The sequence below is a fragment of the Panthera tigris genome, chromosome B3 (assembly GCF_018350195.1).
Source record: "Panthera tigris isolate Pti1 chromosome B3, P.tigris_Pti1_mat1.1, whole genome shotgun sequence".
In the NCBI taxonomy this organism is placed as follows: domain Eukaryota; kingdom Metazoa; phylum Chordata; class Mammalia; order Carnivora; family Felidae; genus Panthera; species Panthera tigris.
This window is the reverse complement of record NC_056665.1, coordinates 20,167,723-20,189,260: the sequence shown is the minus strand read 5'-3', so window position 1 is coordinate 20,189,260 and position 21,538 is coordinate 20,167,723. Positions and strand designations below refer to the sequence as shown.

Sequence of the window (21,538 nt, the reverse complement as noted above, 5' to 3'; positions counted from 1 at the left end):
CATTACTGTGAGAGAATAAATTTGTAGTTTTCAGCCACTGAGGTTATTTGTTACAGCAGCCCTGGGAAACGAATACAGTAACATACGGTGTTATCAATAATGTGGGAAGCAGTCACTCGAATACTCGCATACCTGCATCCCCAAATACCCAGCTGGCAGAAGCCGAAGTTAACATACAAGATTTTAAAAAGATGATTTTAGAAGACTTACCAGGGGCACCTGGGTGGCTCATGAGTTTGAGCACCGCATCGGGCTCTGTGCTGACAGCTTGGAACCTGGAGCCTGCTTCATAATCTGTGTCTCCCTCTCTTTCTTGACTCTCCCCTGATATACTCTCTCTCTCTCTCTCAAAAATAAACATAAAAAAATCCTGACACGTATGTTTTAATAGCTTTATTCATAATTGCCAACACCAGGAAGCAACCAAGATGTCCTTCAACAGGTGAATGGGTAAATAAACTGTGGTACATCCATACACTGGAATATTAGCCTGTGATAAAAAGAAATGAACTGTAAAGCCATATAAAGGCATGGAGGAAACTTAAATGTGTATTACTAAGTGAAAGAAGCCAGTATTGTAAAGGCTACATGCTGTACGATTCCAAGTATATGACGTTCTGGAAAAGGCAAAACTATATAGACAGTAATAACTATAAAGACAGTTGCCAGGGTTCATGGGGATGTGGGAAAGGATTAACAGCTAGAGCACAGGGCATTTTAGAATGGTCAACCATTCTGCTTGGTACTGTAACAGCCGATACATGTCATTATACATTTGTCCAAACCCACAGAATGCACAGCTCCAAGAGGGAACCCTAATATAAACTATGGACTCTGGGTGATAATGCGTCGCTGTAGATTTGTCTGTTGTAGCAAACACACTGCCCAGGTACAGGTGGTGATAGTCGGGGAGGCTATGAGTGTAAAAGGACTGTGGGTCTCTGGAACAGGTCTCTGGACCAGAGTCCATGGGAACCCCCTGTGCTTTCTGCTCAACTTTGCTGTGAACCTAAAAACTGCTCTAAAAAATAAAGTCTATTAATTTAAAAAGAATTCAAAAGAAAAAAACGATCTCCAAAAAAATCTGACATCAAGAATACTCAAGAGATGTGATATACTATTAACGGGTAAAAGCAAAGAATAAAAAATGACCTATCGTGTGATTCTAATTTTGTTTTTAAATATTATATAGCAACATACAGGATATTCATGTATTATTAGATATACCACCGAAAACACTAAAATATTAATAATTGTTATCTCCGAGTGGGGGGGAACTATACACAATTTTTATGTTTCTCTTTGTGATTTTTTATATTCAAGATTTCTACAATAAACTAGTGGGTTGTTTCATAATCAGGAATAAAGAGTTAATGTCATTTAAAAGTAATAACAAGGGGCACCTGGGTGGCTCAGTCGGTTGGGTGTCCGACTTCGGCTCAGGTCATGATCTCACGGTCCGTGAGTTCGAGCCCCGCGTCGGCCTCTGTGCTGACAGCTCCGAGCCTGGAGCCTGCTTCAGATTCTGTGTCTCCCTCTCTCTCTGACCCTCCCCCGTTCATGCTCTGTCTCTCTCTGTCTCAAAAATAAACATTAAAAAATAAATAAATAAAAAATAAAAGTAATAACAAATGCAGGGGTCTGAAAAACCAAAGAACATTAATGTGAGACAAAAAAATAACAAACTGCTTTAATGAACCTCTCGATGCCACCTATTTTGTTGTTTGCATTTATCCATCACACTCCTGTTCATGGCCTTTGTAACTTCTCCATTCGTCCCAATATCCCCACAGTTTCCTTCTACTTCCTTTTCTTTTACTAAGCAACTTGCCTACCTATTCAGGGATGCTGAAATTCATTTCACATGAACCACCTCTAATTCCCTTGCTTGTGTAATAAAGTTTCCTGGAATTTTCACCCATCACATCACATCACCCATTTGTTCCTCTTGTCATTTACTGATCTTAAAAAAAAAAAAAAATCCCTAGAACAAAAGTTCTCTTAAAAATTAAAAATATGGGAGAACAGGGGAAAAATGGCAATTTGGAAGATAAAATTGAGAAATTTTCTCATATAGCAAGAAAAAATAAAAGGATAAAGAGGTGGGAAATAGAAGATTAAAAAGAAAAGGGAATTAAAAGATCAGTCCAAGGGGCCCAACAAGAGAGAAAGAAAATACCGCTAAACAATTTCCCCAAATTTGGAAGGCATTATCTAGTTCCAAGTGCCCATCAGCATTAAAAAAAAGACGTCATAGCATCAGGACACCTGGGATAAAGAGAGTTTCCTGAATTTTTCCAAAGAGAAGGGAGGAACAGGAACATATAAAGGATAGGAGATCAGAATGCCACTGGATTCAGTGACAATACTGGAAACCAGGATAGGAAGTGTTGCCTGCAAAATGAGGAGGAACTATACTCAATGAAACTATCTAGTGGGCAGGTGACATATAGATGGTCTCAGACATTGTTTACTCCCTTGCACCATAGCAGCCACTGTTAATGGCCAACCCAACAGCCATCCCCTTTCTTCCTTGCTGAAAAACCCCAATTTTATTCATTTATTAAGTGGTCATCTGTTTTTTTCTCTTTTTAGAGAGAGGGAGTGTGATGTGATGGGGGGAAAGGGGCACAGAGAGAGAGAATCTTAAGCAGCCTCCAAACTCAGCACCGAGCCCGATGTGGGGCTCGGTCCCATAACAGTGGGATCATGACCTGAGCCGAAATCCAGAGTCGGACATTCAACCAACTGAGACACCCGGTGCCCCAAGTGATCATCTGTCACCTGTTCTGAAGGAGGTGGGGCATAAGCCCCAAGAGGGTGAATCCTTATTAGAATCCAGTTACAGTAATTCCATTCCCTTCACCATGGCCTGAGATGTGATATGAGGCGGCTAGGAAGGAGGCTTTAAAGAAACGATTCAGATGAGGCTCACTAGAGAAAATGGCTCATTTTTCATTTCCAGACAACTGCTATCTGCATACGACACCTGCAGCAAGGCACCCACGCCACAGCTAGCCCACAAGGCCAAATCCTCACATGGCGGGCGACTCAAAGAGTTGGAAGTTTAAAAGGATCTGAGTTTGAAAACACCATTAACCTACTCCGTACCGTCCTAATTCCAGACTTACCTGATATAAGAAATGTCCTTTCTGTTTAAGTCACTTTTAGTTGGCTATCACCTGTAGCTACAAGCATCATGAACAGATATACACCCTTCCTCAGACATTTAATGGAGGAGGCCTCCCTGGAGCCAAGAAATGGGAGAGGTGAAGGAAATACCGAGGATGACCATAAAAGGACAAGCAAGGGACACAGCTGGGCAAAGACCTGCAGACGAGAGCTGGGGCACGCAGCTCCAAGGTGGCCTCCAGGAAAAAGAGACACCAGCTTTGTGATGACGTGAAAAATCACATTAAGAAGCATTCTGTAGTCTTCTCCTGAAAATGATATTATACTATATGTTAACTAATTCAAATTTAAATAAAATCTGGAAAAAATAAATAAATAAATACATTTAATTTTTTAATGTTTATTTATTTTTGAGAGAGAGAGCGAGGGCGAGAGCAGAGGAGGGGCAGAGAGAGGAGGAGACACAGAATCTGAAGCAGGCTCCAGGCTCTGAGCTGTCAGCACAGAGCCCAATGCGGGGCCCAAACCCATGAACCTTGAGATCATGACCTGAGCTGAAGCTGGACACTTAACCGACTGAGCCACCCAGGTGTCCCCCCACCCAAATTTTTAAAATAAAAAAAAATTTTAAAGGAAGTATTCTGTAGTTCTCTCAGTTTAAGAAGACATTAATAATAGCTGCAGAGAAAATTAAGCAAATTACAAAATGAGGCAGTTTTTAAGTCCAAGAGAAATGAAAATTTGTACAGGAAATGAAAGAGTGGTCATAGAATACTACTTGGCCCAGCAGTGAACAATATTTATATAGTTACAATATATGAACTCAGCATTTGGGGTGGAAGGGAAGTGGAAGGGAGGGAGAGCACAGGGTGAAGAGGCTACTTCCCCATCTTTCAGAGAGTCAATGGATAATAAATATCTAAGGCAGAGGAATCAAGAGAAATCAGAATAAGCATATTATTTAGCAATATGGAAGCAAATTCCAAAGAAAAAGTTAAAAGTAGTTTTTTTTAAGTTTATTATTTATAATCTCCACACCCAAAGTGGGGCTTGAACTCAAGACCCCAAAATCAAGAATCGCATGCTCTCCCTATGGAGCCAGTCAGGCACCCTGAAAAAGTTAAAAGTTGAAGGTATTTAAATCTTGTAATACTATCTTAGCAAACTATATGAATACATTACTGTAGTGTAATAAAGAATTTGTCCTGTCTTTGAGATTTCCAGCACAGAGATTCTAAAACACTTGGATTTTCTGGAATCATAGGAGTGTCTTTGTTATGTTAATGAGGGGACTCATCGTGGTCCCCTACAGAGTTTCAGGACAGGGGCTGGCCACCAGGAAGACTGACCTTGTGATGAGAAGGTTGGGAATTTCAGCCACCCCATCTCCAGGGGAGGGATGCTGGAGGTTGAGTTCAGTCACATGGCCTATGACTTCATCAATCTCACCTGTGTGATGAAGCCCTGATACAAACTTTGGACACTGAAGCTCAGTGCAGCTGGTGAACACATGACTGTTCCATGATGGCCACACACCCTGATGCAACAGGAGAGGGCAAAGAAGCTCGGTGTTCCTTCCCAGACCCCAATGTGGGGTTGCCCTATAGGTCTCTTCATTTGGCGGTCCTCCTGATTTGCATCTTTTATAGTAAAACTTGAATCGTAAGTACAGTGCTTTCCTGAGTTCCGTGTGTTGCTCTAGCAAGCTATGAAACCCTAGGGGGCCATGAGAACCCTCATATTTATAGCCAGTTGGTCAGGAGTGCAGGTGGCCTGGGACCTCCAAAGTGTAGCTGGCATCTGAGGAAAGGACCAGTTATGTTGGGAGCCAGGTACTCTAACTTTGTGGGGTCTACACCAATTCTGGGTGGTCAGTGCCAAAGTGGCATTGCAGTATACCCTGTCAGATTTGGTAGAGAATAATTACTTGGCTAAATTAATTTTTTTTAAAGGAGAAAGGAGTAAATCTCATCATCTTAATCATCCTTGGGGTGTCTGAAGGCCCACCCCAAGGATGGTGGTGCTGCAGATGGCCAGAGAGGACTTAGCATGGAGCTGTCCCTGGGATGTAGGCATGGGGAACCTTAATTCTGCCTGAGGATGAAGAAAGGGAGGTTTCTTGGGACTTGTCTGTTAAAATGTTATCCCAGAGTAGGAAGATTTCCATCAGGGAAGACTGTGAACTTGGACATTTAATTCCACATTCTTCAAAACAAGTATCTAATAGCTTCCTTATGGTTGGAGCTAGTCAAAGGTAAAGTGAGCAAAGCGAAGTTTATCCTTAGCATCCTTTGTTCTCAAGTTTTCCTCTCTCTACCCTGCAGGCACCTCAGCACCCATATGAGCCAAACCCACTGAGCTGGCCCTCTCCAGGCCCCTCTTCCCTCTACTCCAGACTCTCCCTTCCTCTGATATCTGCTCACTTCTAAACCTCAGAGACCTGGTTTCAGCTATCTGGTACCAGAAAAGTGATTCACTAATTCCCAAACAAAAACAAGCGATTGCCTTATGGAGGTGTTAAACATTTAAAAGAAAATACCGGATACTTTTTTAAACGATATTTCAACATGATAAACCAGAGAGAAGGAGATTCTAATGCTTTTAAACCGATTTCTTAACAAAATACTTAGGAGTCAAAAACAAAGTTGCCCTTCCCAGTGCCTAGGTCTTCAACAGCTCTGGCTTTAAGACTGGTCTCCCACCATGCGAAGACCCATTACTACTCTCAAGATACTCACCCTGCACCCTGGCACCTCCCGCTTGCACACCATGCTTACACAAAGTTCTGAGGGGAGCCGAGCACCCCTTTCTAGCAAAAACAATATCTCTGTACAATGGTGCCAAACTGGAGTCTGTAGATTAGAACTCAGGCCCCCAAGGCATGGGGGGTGGCTAAACCCTTCCAGGGCCAGCCATGGGCTTTAGCTGGAACCCATGTATGGGTTAAGCTGCAGCAGGCAGTAGTGGGAAACTAACTTAACTCTTTAAGTCATCATTTAGCTCAGTCAAAGCAGAGTTTCTAGAATCATCCAGATTCATATTCCACAAAGGGCTGGGATATCTGCACTGAAATTGGAAAACACTCTAAAAAGCAACGTGATATTTGTTTATTTGTACTACTAAAAACCACTGGAGAAAACGCCTTATCTGGAAAAACAATGTGAACTGTTACTCACCTCCCCAAATCTAAATTGATATCTAACGCCTACTTTCCTTGCAAAACAATAGCAGGCAGTGGAGACAGAGACTTTTATACTAAGAAATGTTATAATGTCACAGAAACCCAAGGAAAAATAAATACATTACTTATGTTCTATGTACACTTTCTCCCTTAACATCAAAGCCTGCTTATATTTTTAAACAGTAAAGTGGAAAGAGTGACTTTAACATGTTCACTCCACCCAACTTCATTGCTACAATACCTGAATCCTTGCCAAAGTATTTGGCCTATCGCTAGGAAGTCCTAAACACAGCCCTGTTTTTGAGCACTTTCACCCTCCCTTAACCTTTCCACTTCTAAAATATTTTCTGATATTATGTTTGCTTTTATATTTTAATAGTTTATATGAAGGAAAATATTTTAATTAAATCAGGCAAGAGAGATTATGCTTATTACCTGCATGTAGGCGATTCTATAATATTTTATTAAAGTTAAAAATACTTGTAGTATGCTCCAGCTCTAACAAACTGTGCTAATAAGACTAGTAAAAAATGGACCTGTGGATCAGTTTTTATAACGATTGATATGCATAATAAGTAATACCAACCCTGATCTAAGAGCTCCAAAGATAGGAAACTTATCACTCCTGTCCTGAAAAGAACATCTTACAGGAACAGAGAGGCCCCAGCTCAAACACAGATTATAGATCATCAATTATATTTAGTGGGGCAAAGTGAGAGGGAATAAGAGATGACCAGAGGTGGTATCAGATGGGCCATGAACCCTGGAAGACAGGCAAAGGAAAGCACACATGTGCATAGTAATAGAGACATGGGAGATCAAAGGGAGTCTGGTCACTAGCCGGCACTTTCAGCTCCAGATAATTCTGTTGCTTTCAGAGCATGGGAGGCAAGTAAGTTGTGCCATGATGATTTTTGAGAGAACAGAGGCAAACAGAGTGTGATGATGATAAAGTTATATTCTCCCTCTTCGGAACATTTACCTGCAGTGGAGTCTCTCCTGAAAGCTACCTGCATGCTGCCAAGCCAGCAGCTGCCCAGGGCCACTGAGACGTTGTCCAGATGCCTTGGCCCAGAGCAGGAATGAAGCACACCAGATCTTGAAAGAGGACTTCAACTACCTCTATTTTGACCTCAAACTTGCTACTTGATAAGTTCTTCTTTCCAGCTTCTCTCCTAACTCAGGCAAAAGATCCTAAGTGCAAAGCATCCCCTGATGGGAACCAAAACTACCTCCCCCTATTGTCCCCCCCCAAGCAATAAGGACTGCTCTGAGCCAGCAAGACCCTGCCCAGGACTGACCCTGAGACAATGATGACTTGGCCTTCACTGCCCATCTGCAGGTACCCACTGACCCCTGTCCCACTTGGCCTTCACTGCCCACCTGCAGGTACCCACTGACCCCTGTCCCACTTGGCCTTCACTGCCCACCTGCAGGTACCCACTGACCCCTGTCCCACTTGACCTTCATTGCCCACCTGCAGGTACCCACTGACCCCTGTCCCACTTGGCCTTCACTGCCCACCTGCAGGTACCCACTGACCCCTGTCCCACTTGGCCTTCACTGCCCACCTGCAGGTATCCACTGACCTCTGTCCCACATTCTCCTTATGTAAACCTGGAAGTATTTTTAGCACTTTGGAGACTGTCTTTGAGACATTAGTCTGCTCTCTTCCCAGTGCTGGCCTCACTAAATTCTTTTCTTATTTCACTTACCACTTATTTCTATGTTGACACTTTTGGTAAGTGGCTGAACCTGGTCTGTTTGGGACCCCTCAGAGCCAGGTGCTCTGACACCCCTGTATCCTGGCTACAATCTGCTTACTCTCATAACTTCATTCCAAAATCTGGAGACTGAAGGAGTCAAGGCTGCTGTTTTCTTTTTCTTTTCTTTTAATGATTATTTATTTTGAGAGAGAAAGCAAGCAAGCTTGTGCAGGGGAGAGTCATGGGAGAGAGAGAGAATCCTAAACAGACTTCACGATGTCACCACAGAGTCCTATATGGGGCTCAAACTCATGAACCGCGAGATCAGATCTGAGCTGAAGCCAAGAGTTGGACACTTAACCGACTGAGTCACCCAGGCACTCCAAGGCTGCTGTTTTTATCATGACTGACTCAAGAACTGCACAGGGCATGGTGGAACCCATTAGTAGATTCAGCTGAAGAAGGAAAATGAGGGTGAGGAAAGTTCAATGTCATAATTAAAACAACTCTCCTAATTGTTTGTGTTATCCATGCATTCATGTGTTGATGCAACTAAGACTCAGGCCCTGGGAACTTAAAATGCACCATGCTATATGTTAGGAACTATGGGAAAACAGCCATGGCTTGGATTCTTGAAAAGTTTACAATCCAATGAGAAAGATAAACAACTATTTCATTATGGATTAAACACTAAAAATTACATTAAAAAATAGAATACTCCAGAGGGGTTGCATGAAGGAATAAATATTCTGGGGGCAGGTGATGGAACTGTTCTGGATCTTGACTGGTGATGGTTACAGAAGTTAATGTATTGGTTGAAACTCTCAAAACCGTACACCAGAGTGAATTCTGCTGTATGTAAATTCAAGAGTAAAAAGTGAAAAGCAGCTGAATATCAGCAATTTTACATCGTTCAAAATAACAGATACTCTAGTACAGGCAGATGGTTCTGTGGGAGCACCGGAAGCAGAGGTGAGCAGAGACTAACAAGGGACTAACAGATGGTCTCCTGAACAGCTATTGTTTCATTGGAGCCTTGAAAAAGAAAGATGCTTTCAAAAGATGAAGAGGGGGTGAGGATGTCGGCATTCTAGGTACATGAGCAGCAGTAGCAGGCAAAAAGTTATACAAACCCACAGCATGTATCTGGAGAACAGTAAAGCAGGCAACAGGAAGTCTGTGAAAGCAGGGAAGCCAAATGAAGCAGAATTAGATTATGGAGGCCCATTATTCTATAGTCAAAGACAAGTCACTAAACTTTAAGCAGGTCGTGACCTAATTAAATCTCTTTTGGGAAGATAACTTTGGTAAAAATATGAAAAATTTATTTGTTGCCGGAGATATATTAGAGGCATGAAAATGGCTCTGATGAAGGTTTCTTAATCAGGGTCTGCAGATCTCTCACGATGATTGCAAAATTGTGTGCGTGTGTGCACACGCATGTGAGTACACACATTTCCTCAGGAAGAGCGCCTGTGGTTTTCACCAGATGCTCATAGGGTCCATAACCTCAGAAAGATTAAGGAGGAAAAAGTTAATGTTCAAGTGTATAGTGGTGGGGCAGAAGCAGTAAGTGCAAAATGAATGTAAGTGACCCATGAGACACTTCATCAGGATTGCATTTCTGGACTTGCCATTAACTAGGGAGTGAGAGAGGAGGAGGATTTAAAGATGACAATAAAGGTTCTAGCTTGGTGACTGGGAAGTGTGGGGAGGAGAGAGAGGGGGGAAAGGGACAGAAAGGGGTATCATTACACTAAGAACAAAAATAAATTATTTTACTTCAAAGAATCAAATACTTGACCTTTTCGCCTGTGTCACTCTGAGCCGGAGATTTTTTTCCTCATTTTTATGGGCCAAAGGTATTTCTGGCTAAAGACAGAGCTAAGATGAACTACAGAAGACCCTGTTTGCATATAAAAATAAGAAGCAGATGAGAAAACAATCTTCAAAGTCTTTCTCACAGTGACCTCTCTCTCTACATTGGCCTGCTTTCCATACTCTCATGGCATCAGAAAACCTCGGGACATGGCATTTGCTTCAGTGACAGAAGCCAATGAATTTAGCATATATGAGTTAGGTAAACTAAAGATAGCAATACAGACAGTGATAATTTTTTCAAATATTCAAAACATTTCCTAGGACTTGAGATTTTTACTAATTAGTTTGACTCACCAGTGTAGATTACCCTTTAAGTAATCCACCAGTGTGGATTACCCTTTAATGTAGCTTCATCATTCATGTCTTTATATACATACCATATATCGAGGAACAAATTTACATATCTTTAGTGGTGAAACATTTGTTAAGCAGAGCCTTAAAGTTCTTTTTGATTTGTTTCTTTCTCTCTCTCCAAAGTTAAAAGTGATATACAGAAGCACTCAAAAGTTGGGTCCAATACAATGTAATTAATTGCTCACTTCTAGCATTTCAATTTCTTTTTAAGTGTATTTATTTATTTTGAGGGAGAGAGAGAGAGAGGGAGAGAGAGAACACGTGTGTGTGAACAGGGGAGGGACAGAGAGGGAGAGAGAGACCCAAGCAGGTTCCACACGGGGCTCAATCTTACAAACCACGAGATCATGACCTGAGCCAAAACCAAGAGTCTGATGCTTAACTGACTGAGCCACCCAGGAGCCCCTGGCATTTCAATTTCTAAGTAAAACAAAAATTTCTTTAGTTAAAACACAATTTTAAAAATATCATCTTTTGTTACCTATGTAATGCATGACAACACTCTACATTTTTTAAATAAATCACTATTATCCCGGCACATATTCCATTACATGGGCCAGCGAAGCAGTCCACAGCAAAGCAGTCCACGGCCATGGGATCAACATGTCCTGGTGTATGAGAAAGGCAGATTCTGGGGTCCCACCTAGATTATTAAATCAGAATCTCTGCAGTGGAGTAGGATTCTGAACTTTAACAGTCTCCCATGTGGTTCTTGATTGCAAGAAAGTCTGAAAACCAGGGGTCTAAGAAGTGAGTGGTAAAGACAGACAGAGATAAGGCTAATAGTAAAATTAATAAGGCTCAGAAAGGGACAGAAAGACATCAAACTCCTCTGTATGTCTGATGGGAGGAAATGGGGTTACGATACTGCCAAAACGTTGACTTTGGAGATATTCAAGGAAACTCATCACACAGTTTTCCTTCCAGACTGTTCTTAAATGGCTCTTCTATGACTTTCTCAGACATGACTAACTCAGACATGGCTCTGAAGTTTAAAAATCTCTCAAAGACTGTAAGAGAAGAGGCCCGCACAGCAACCCTTCCGTCATCCCCCTCACTGCTACCTGCCAGCCTCCTGCAGAGATCAGGCCCCGGCCTCCCCGCTCTCTTCTGAGCAGTAGTGAGGGAGGGGATGGTAGTGGACTTCTGCTGTCACCGTACCAATTCTCAGGGCCAGAGACTGAAACTCCTTTTAGAGGAGGCATCTCCTGCCACTGCATCCATAGGGTCCACAGTTCCTTTCTAGAGGCCTTTGCGGGGCTACAGTCTGATTGTAAAGAGGCTTGAAGCTGAGTTGGCGAGGAACTTCACACAACCCGGGAAAAGTTCACTAAAACTGGGGGAGTGGAGCCCTCATTCACTCTGTGAGCAGTACTCACACTTTAGCCTGAATAAACATGACCCAGAGGGTGAGCATCACCCCCAGAGTTTCAGATTCAGCAGGTTTGGGGCCTGAGATTCTGCACATCCACCAAGTGTCCAGTACTGCTCTGCTGGTTCAGAGCCAGGGTTCTGAGAGGCGCTGGGCTGCATTATCACCTCTGCTGAAGTGTCTTTTCTACCACAGAACAGCTTGTTTGCAGGCAGTTTTCTGGCACATGCTAAGGAAACATGTAGCTCTAGAGCTGTAAAACCACTTTAGCCCTGAGTACTAAAGGAGTCAGCAAGGGTCAAGGCAGCAGTGTCCAGATGTAAGGTTCAAGTAGAAGAGAAGGGGAAAGAGGAGAAGCAGAGTGGGCTGGAGATGGGTAAGAATGGGAGAAAGGATGGATTTGGGAAGAGCAGACATTATTAGGAGTGGTTTCCTTTTACTCCTATTGTCTTTCAACTCTGTGAAACTGGATAAAAAGGCTGTTGATCCTGGAGTTGTTTTTTTTTTTTTTCCTGTTAAAGAGTGCACAGCTTTCGTGACACCGTCCAGGGTCTGTACCTCCAGAAAAGTTTGTGCTCTTCTGTTCTGAGCCAAACTCCCCCCAGCACAGGGCAGAAGCAGATGGTGTATCTGGCCAGGTGGCATGGCCCCAAGCCACACTGGAGACCCCCCTCTCCTGCCCTGGACAATAAGACTGCTCCACCCCAGAAGATGGAGGCCTTCTAGAGATCAAAAGCCAGCTGCCCTCCGGCACTCTGATTTAACTGTCCTGGCCATTCCTACTTCTAAGAGCCTCCCCACTCCTCAGATTCTCATGTGGCCTAAACGGAAAGAGGTGCTCTACAGAGACCATCTCCAAGAAGAAAGAGGTGTTCTACAGAGAGCGTCTCCAATTGCTCCGCTTGCTCTGTCCGACCCACCTCCAGGGGACCCAAAATGCAAAGAGCTTCAAACTAGCCTTCAGAAGCCTGGAAAAAGCCCAACAGCAGAAGGCCTGGGAGAACTGTGTTCATCCAACAGGTATCAAGAGCCAGACGCTTGATGGTGTCAGAAAAAAAGAAGATGTGAGGGCCCTCCATTTGTAGAGTCATGCTCAGCCATGTGGAGCAGCAGTCTTGTGGAGAAGAACCTGATGGCCTGGGAGGCCAGGGACTGTAGCTCCAGGAAGGAGATGGCTGCCACATGGAAATGACAGTGACTGAGAACAGGGCCTTTTGGAAGAGCATCCAAGGCTTCCTAAATGCTTGTATCTAAACAGTAAGGTGCTCTTAGCTGAATGCTACTCACGCTGCTTTGCCGGATCCACTACCCCTCTTCGTCTTCATAAAGTATTCACACCCACTGAGGACCCACACCCGCCCAAGGCCCTCAGGCTTCTTCCCCACTCCGCAACACACACAGGCAAGCCCAGGCATGTTTGCACACATACACACTTGCACACGCATGCACAGACACACCACATACACATGCACAAACACATGCACACACTTCTGCTCTCACCAACTGAGCTCTATGGACAAAACAATCTTAAATCTTAGTCAATTGTACTGTTTCACTTGTACTTTTTAATGTAACTGATGAATAAGTACTAAATAAACCTGTTTGGGGGCGCCTGGGTGGCTCAGGTCATGATCTTGCACTTTGTGAATTCAGGCCCCGTGTCGGGCTCTGTGCTGACAGCTCAGAGCCTGGAGCCTACTTGGGATTCTGTGTCTCCCTCTCTCTCTGTCCCTCCCCCGCTTGTGATCTGTTTTTCTGTGTCTCTTAAAAATAAATAAACATTAAAAAATTTTTTTTAAAAAAGCCTGTTCAATGAATGCCTTGGAAGCATTTGATGAAGACAAATTACTAAAAATGAAAAAAATGGTGTCAAATTTGGTATGGAAGACATTACCTCTAAAAAGGAGGAAAGGAAATTACTAAAAGTCATAGTGAATCTTCCACCCAGACTATCCAGCTCTTTCCACTTTAAAGAAACCCCAGCTGCAACATGGCTATGTGGTTAGAAGAATGAATCCATATTCAGAGAAAAAGCCTGGGATCTACATCCAAACATCGGTAAGTGAATGTGCATCTGTGTGTGTTTAATTAATATAAAGTGTTTAAGGGCTATGTGGATCTTTTTTTTATGATTCTCTGATGTGCAGTTTTGGAATTTGCTGGCCAGCTGCCATAGGAGTTAACCAAAAGCTCCAACAATTCTCCAGATCCTCCCTCCCCAATGTGAAGTTAACCAGAATGGCTATCAGTGCCACAATCACCCACCATTGCCCCACACAACCCATGACCAGCTGCACTCCCTTTCAACTGGAAAATCCTTGGCTCTGTTACTGGACATTATCAAAGATGATTCACAAACCATACAATCTCATTTACTGTAATCTGCATTTGGCTTCCCTTGATAAAAAGAATTTCATACTAAGACTTGAATGTTAACTGCCGCCAAATCTTCCTACAACTTGTCTAATAGGATTTCATGTAACGTAGACAAGGAGGTCGACGCCAAACAGCTCTGTGACGCGCTCTGCCAAAGCAGTTTCTTAGTGCCTGTTATCATCTGTAACCCAGTTGCAGAATTTCAAATATTGAAGGTTATCTAAAAAAAACTTAAAATTAATTTTTGGATGTAAAATATGTGGTTACTTATTTTGTTTTAGCACATTTCAGTTTGACAATCTATACAGTAACAAAAACATTCAACTTGTAACTACTGAAATTAAAATTTGATATGGAATCTGTCACTTTGTTGAATAACTGCCTTGTGTTTTTTTGAAAATTGTATTCAGTTGGAAACGCTGTCCTTTAAATACTGATGATTTGCAACTTTTGATCTCTGGGTTGTGAGTTCAAGCCCCACATAGGGTATAGTAATTACTTAAATAAAAATTAATAAAAATAATAAATGAAAACTGATGCTTTAAAATCCATGTTATCAGAAGGCTGTTAGCGAATACCACCTACGCAGTAGCTCTTTCTTCATAATGTGTTAAAATGTCACTATATTATTATCCAATATACTCTGGAATATTCGTAAGATCTCAGGAGCAGGGTGGGAAGTCCTGGATGGTCTTCATACACAAGATTCAACGTAATAGAGCAACCTGAGAAAATGGAACTGAATTTCCTGAATGGGCGATGGGATCCCTTACATTTAATCCACTGGAGGCCAACTAACTTCACCTTTAATTAGAAAAGAAAAAAATGGTCTTACTAAAATTACATTTACTTTGTGTGATAGGTAGCTACACTAGAAATTACCATAACTGTGTGAACTTCAAATTCATTTGTACAAATTCATCTTCCTCTGGTGCTCAAAGTCTTGCTTACAGTTAACAATCAGCTCCTACAATCCTGAGGTTTGTTGTCAGTTTGAGGATGAAGACAAGTTCTACCTTATGAATCACACTGAATAGGGCAGATGTACCTAAATGTTAACATGTGACTATCACAACTTGGGTTTACAAGCAACTCACTAATTTATTTTAGTGTATCATTCTATAATATCAATTAAGCAATTTGGATAAACCATTTTTAAACCATCAACAAAACAGTGAGAAGTGAAATCATGTGACATTTCCTTTCGAGCTCTCTCCTTAATCTACCTTCCAACTGCCACATGCACACACACACACACACACACACACACACAAAACCCACACAGACACACACATACTAGTTTTTCATGCCATACAGTTGTGGTTTAAATTTAGCCAAATTAACGTTAATTTCTCTTGACAAGTTTGGAAGTATTTTTTTAGCCTTCTTTAAATAGCTGACAAAAAGATAAGACATACAGGATTTAACTCTCTACAGGTTTCAGTATTGGTTGTTTTCTGTTTTAAGAATTGCCTTGTGGGGGGCACCTGGGTGGCTCAGTCAGTTAAGCGGCTGACTTCGGCTCAGGTCATGATCTCACAGTTCGTGGGTTCGAGCCCCACATCAGGCTCTGTGTTGACAGCTCAGAGCCTGGAGCCTGCTTCAGATTCTGTGTCTCCCTCTCTCTCGGCCCCTCCCTCACTTGTGCTCTGTCTCTCTCTCTCTCTCTCTCTCAAAAATAAATAAAATGTAAAAAAAAAAAAAATTAAAAAAAAAAAAAAAAAGAATTGCCTTGTGCTATCAGGACACAGAGCCATGCCACTTCAGCTACAGATGAACGGACACTTCTCTGAAGGGACCTGTTGCACACTGCAGCCTGGGTTTGAAAGCTGACTCAGTATTTTGATCATAGCTCCCAGGTGATGGTGGTACCAGTGTGGACAGTTAGATCAAGTGAATTGCTTTTCATTTGCATGTGAGTGGATTAAAACGATTAAAGAGGTATGTCCATAATTATATGATTAGAACTATTAAAATCTACCTGCAAACTTCTCATTAAAAAGGTGGAGAGTACATGCATATTATCTCCTTTCCCTCCTGAATCACTGACAAAAAAAAAAAAAAAAGAAAAAAAAAGATATAAAGCCACAAGGAAAAAAGATCCCAGTGTATGGAAGGTGGCAACACTTTTTGGGAGCGGGGAAATGAGGAAACGAAAAAAGCAGAGACTGCAGCCTCTTGCCTGCAGAGGGTCCACCACACAGAAACCGATTTGCTCTGAGCCCAAGGAAAGGCTCTAGGCTCAGGGCACTGAAACCAAATGCAAAGGGCAGGGCAAGCAGGTACAGGGCTGAAAACGGGGAGTCAGTGGATGCCATTATATGGAGCACTTGGATCCCTCCGTCTCTCCCCGCCCAAACCCCCACCCTGCACACAGACTTTCTCCCAGTGAAAGAGCCAGCTTGCTCAAGGGCTTCCAATTGTTTGTTAGTGACTTACATGTACATATAATGTGATAACTAAGGATTAGGAAACATTTCAGGAAAACTTTCCAACATTAAAGACAAACCAAAAATAATGAGAAAGGCATCCAGAAAATGTTTAAGTAGCATAAATAAAAAATTTTTAGAAGAAGAGCTGTATAAAAAAAGAGATCAAATGTTGCAAGACAATACGGATGGTCCCAACATCAAATTAACAGGATTCCAAGAGAGAAAAGAGGAAAGTTGTTTATCAAAGAAACAGAAGACATTTTCTCAAAATTAGAAAATACTGGCTTCCACACTCAAAGGGCTTTCCCAGTGCCTGGAAAACATGACAGCATGAGCCGTATCATGGTGAAATTTCACCAGGAATAAAGAGAAGATGCTAAAAGCTTTCATAGAAAAATGCAGGTTACATAAATGTTTAAAAAGTAGAACAGTGTCGGGACACCTGGGTGGCTCAGTTAGTCAAGTCTCTGACGCTGGCTCAGGTCATGATCTCACCACTCCTGAGTTCAAGCCCAGGGTAGAGATCTTGCTGTCAGTGCAGAGCCTGCTTTAAATCTTCTGCCGGCCCCGCCCCCCCACCCTGCCCCTCCCCCCCACCCTGCCCCTCCCCCATTTGCTTGTGCGTGCACACATTCTCTCTCTCAAAAATAAACATTAAAAAAAAAGTGGAATAGTGTCAGAGGTCTCAATAGCAACACTCAAAGGTAGACTATAGAACACATTTTCCAAATTCAGAGAAAAATATTTTTCAAGTTAGAATTCTGTACCTAAGCAAACCACTAACCAGGCCAGAGGCAAACAGGGTCTCCCTCAGAGAGGGGCAGAGAAGTCAGCTGACTCAGAGAGCATGGCTGGTCAGAGCAGGGCATGGGGAGCTTCTGTCTGCCCTTGCATTGTATTATGTTCCTGTGGCTTTGCCTCTGACTCATTCACTCTCCCCACAGTCTTTCCTGAGTGTCTAATATGTACCAGGCACTGCTCTGTTCCAGGTGCTGGGAGTACACGATAGATAAAAATGAAGCTCCTGTCTTCATGGAGCTTTCATTCTAAGGTGGGGAAGGACAACAAACAAACCATTACATCCTGTTGGGTAAATGCTGAGCAAAATCAGCAGTATAAGAGTGTGACCCTGCTGGTTGAGAGAGAGTGGAGGCCATCTTGGGGATCTGAGTGCAGCAGGGGCACAGAGCCCTGAGGAGTTCTGGGGGAAGCTGGTCAGGCAGAGACTCCAACACCTCCCCCCAGCCCCCCTCAGTCTACTCCCTTGGCAGGCGCTCTCCAAGGACAAGCTTTTCCGCTTGCTCCAGCCATCTCATCTCTTCCAGATGCCCTGGGAAGTAACTCTGCCTGCAGCCCAGCAGCAGGGCTGAGCAGCCCCAGCCACCACAAGGGTGGGGCCCTGTCAGATCCATCCTCTCTCTCCCCAGCAGAAACCTTACAAGGGAGATGGAACCCCAGACAGACAGAAAGGACACAAGAGGTTAAATGCTAACGTGCTAAGTCCAGGCCTCCAAACTGGCTGAGGCAGACAGGCCACCTTACACTTCTGTCACTTTGTATGTGTATTTTTCACAAAATAAGAGTGAGGCAAAGGACTGAGGCACTACCAGGTAAGGAACGTGCCCAGGGTCACAGATCACATTAGTTTACAGAGTCCAAACTGTAAGTTTGGGCCTGTTTCAGAGACCCGTCAACATGACCTATTAAAAATGTTGTTGGGGCACCTGGGTGGCTCAGTCAGTTAAGCATCCGACTTTGGCTCAAGCCATGATCTCACAGTTTGTGAGTTTGAGCCCTGTGTCAGGCTCTGTGCTGACAGCTCAGAGCCTGGAGCCTGTTCAGATTCTGTGTCTCCCCTTCTCTCTGCCCCTCCCATGTTCATGCTGTCTCTCTCTGTCTCTTAATAATAAATAAATGTTAAAAAAAACTTTTTTAAAATGTTTTTCCTGTTACTTTTCACTTTCTCCATGCAAGTGAACATAAAGCTCAAGTTGGTTCAAGAGAACAAAAGATCTTTTAGCTTAGCATGTTATAAAACATAAGTCTAGTCATCTTGGAACTTCTCCTCGAGCTGTAATTTTCTAGCTACCCGTGGTAAGAGACAAGTACCAAAAGTAGGCTAGACTTAGTCCCCCTCAGATTAGAAACAACTACAATTCAGGAAAGAAATGCACATAAAAGATGGAATAAATTCAACCTGCAAGAAGAAGAATGTTTCAATGGCTGGGTTACTGGCATCACTGCTAGGTCCCTTCTGGAATATGCCACCTTAGTTTTCTGCTGCAAACACTGCATTTGCCTTTCTTCACCTGACAGCAGAGCAGTGTTTGCATCCGCAGGCAGGGGCGTGTGAGGGGCAGGCCGGGAGGAGTGGCTGCTGCGTGCCAACATGTGGAGTCAGCAGCTATGGGGCCTGATGCTCCTGCTGAGCAAGGAAATGTAGGGGTGGCCCTGTCTCCATCTGGGTCTGGCTCCGCTCCCAGACCTGACTCAAGAACTGAGTCATCATTTGAAACCTGAAGTCGGGCAACTTCTTCATAGCCAGATTTAAAATACTGTGTATTTCTACAGCATCTAACTCTTTAAAGGATACTCTCGCATTTAATCCTCAAAACTCCTGCAGGAGAGACGCACACTCATGTCTGCAATTAACTTAAAATGAGTCAAAAATGTAAAATGGATGGATGGATGGATAGAGGGATGGACAGATACGTGATAAAACAAGTGAAACAAAATGATCAAAGTAGAATCCAGGTACTGGGTATAGAAGTATTCACTATAACATTCAGCTTTGTTGTATTTTTGAAAAATTTCATAATAAAATGCAGGCAGGGGGCTCTCCCATCATCTTGGAGAATTTCAATACCCATGTGAATGATGCATTCAACAGGCCAGCCTCAAGCTTCCTAACCCTCGATACCCATGGGAGTCCCCTCACTTCTCACAACTTACCCTTACTTAGGGCTGCCTATAAAAGAGTCAATGTTTCAAATCAAATTCCTTGTCATCCAGTCTACTGTCCTCCCCAATGCCTCTACCTTGTACCTCAGGAGGCCCACAGCATTTGCTGGCCCCTCTTTTAGGAAGCCATCAGTGGACAGAGGTGCTGATAGCCTGTGCTGATAGCCTGAACTCTGCATCGTAATGCCCCTCCACCTTCTGTCTAATGGCTTCACTCACTGATAGTCAAGACCTCAATCTGCCACTTCATCAAGGGTTGTAAAATGATGATTTTCTAATTCTATCATTCTTTCCACAGCTATGAGCTGACATTCCTTTATAAAGAGGAACTTTTCCGCATGAGCTCCAGTTACTTGTCTACCTATATTCTAGGTGATACACAAAAGGCAGGATAGGTGTGTATGTAATTCTTACCTTTTAATCGCTAACTTCAAAGTAAGACTAGGACCCTTATTCTGGATTCACCCAAGAAGGTTCAATGAGTTTTCTGACTTTCTCTTTTAAAGTGTTCTTATAAAGTAACAAGTTTGTACATATGCTTGTGTTTCAACTAGTCACATTTTTACGTGTAATTCCCTAATCTTCCTAACTTTGGCCAATGACAGCCCTTTCATGTGGGCTCCTGTGTCTCCGGATATGGTCCCAATGGTCTTTGGTGATCTCTTTGCTTTCCAGCACAGTAAAATGTTCAAGCTCATCTTAAATATTTACTGCCCCAAATCTGGAACTGGGGGAGGGGCCAAGATGGAGGAGTAGCATGGAAGTTTTTTTTGCCAAATCTGGAACTGGCCATTCTTCTAAGTAGCCCTGGTTAGACATTACAGTTGGAGTTATTAGAGTTATCCCTGCTACCAGGACTGCTCTGAGGTCAGGGCCAGAAATACGTTTTTCTTTTTTAATAAAAAAATCAGCTCATACCGTGTTATTTCCAATTAAGATTTAGCATTACAGGGTTTTTACCTAAGATATGCAAATGGAGATTTTTAATCCTTTCTCAATTGTATGTCTCTCATGTTCCTGACCACAAAGGGAAGACCTCTAGATTTTTGCCATTAAGTAAGATGCTCCTTTTGGGGCACATATATATACATGTGAGAATGTCTAATCATGTTAAACTACTTTGCATTGAGTCTTATTTTGCTGAGCAGTTTTAAAGGAATAAGTGTTGAATGTTGCTAAACGACATTTTTGGTTCTAAGAAGGCAGCGATATAATTAATTTTTTTTCTTAGATCCACTGACTTAGTATAACAAACCATACAAATGGATTAATAAGTCACATTTGAATTCCTGGGATAAACTACTTGATCATCATGTGTCTTTTTTTTGTGCCATCAGATTATATTTGTTAACATTTTACTTAAAATTTTTGCACTGATATTGATAATATTGTTCTTCACTTTCCCTTTTTTGTAAAGCCATTATCAGATTTTAGTATTAATCTTAATTTGTTAAAAAATTTGGAAATTTTCCTTCTTTTTCTATGCTCTGGAACAGTTAAAGTAGTATTAGGATTATCTGAGCTTTGAAGATATGGAAGAATTCCCCTATGAGATTATCTGGGCATTGTGCTTAACCAAACTCTTTTGCAATTTTTCCTACTACATGTATTCTTGGGCCCTTTAGATTTTCTATCTCCACTGGGATCACTGTTAGTAAATTATATTTTCATAAAAGGTGGCCTGTTTTATCTAGGTTTTCAAATATATCTGCACAGAGTTTTGCAATGTAGTCTCCTGTTTTATTTTAAATTTCCTCTGTTTTTATGGTTATTTCCCCGTCACCTCTCATTTGGGTATATATTATTTTCTTCCCCAGTTTTTTAAAAATTAGGTGGGCTAGTAGTTTTATTTTTCTTGATCTTTATCTCAATATTGAAATTCTTGATTTATTATTTTTGTGTTTACTAACAGTTAATTTCAGTTTTTATATTACTGAATGCCTTATGTTCTATCTTTACTTTGTTTACTTTGTTGTTTATTCTCCCAGTGTTTTGAGTTTGATGCTTAGTTCATTTTTAAAATTTATTTCTACAGATATTTATGTTATGAATCTTCCTAAACATTGTTTCAACTACATCACACGGACTCTGCTATAGCATGTTTTCAATATTGTTATTCTCTCAGAATTTTGTAGTTTTGTTC

General features: G+C 42.1%; 1 protein-coding gene across 11 annotated transcripts in view; it reads right to left on the bottom strand.

Annotated features, from left to right (window-relative positions):
- Positions 1-21,538, bottom strand: part of TJP1 (tight junction protein 1) — a 244,372-nt gene that overhangs the window by 179,965 nt on the left and 42,869 nt on the right. The gene's annotated exons all lie outside the window — the stretch shown is intronic.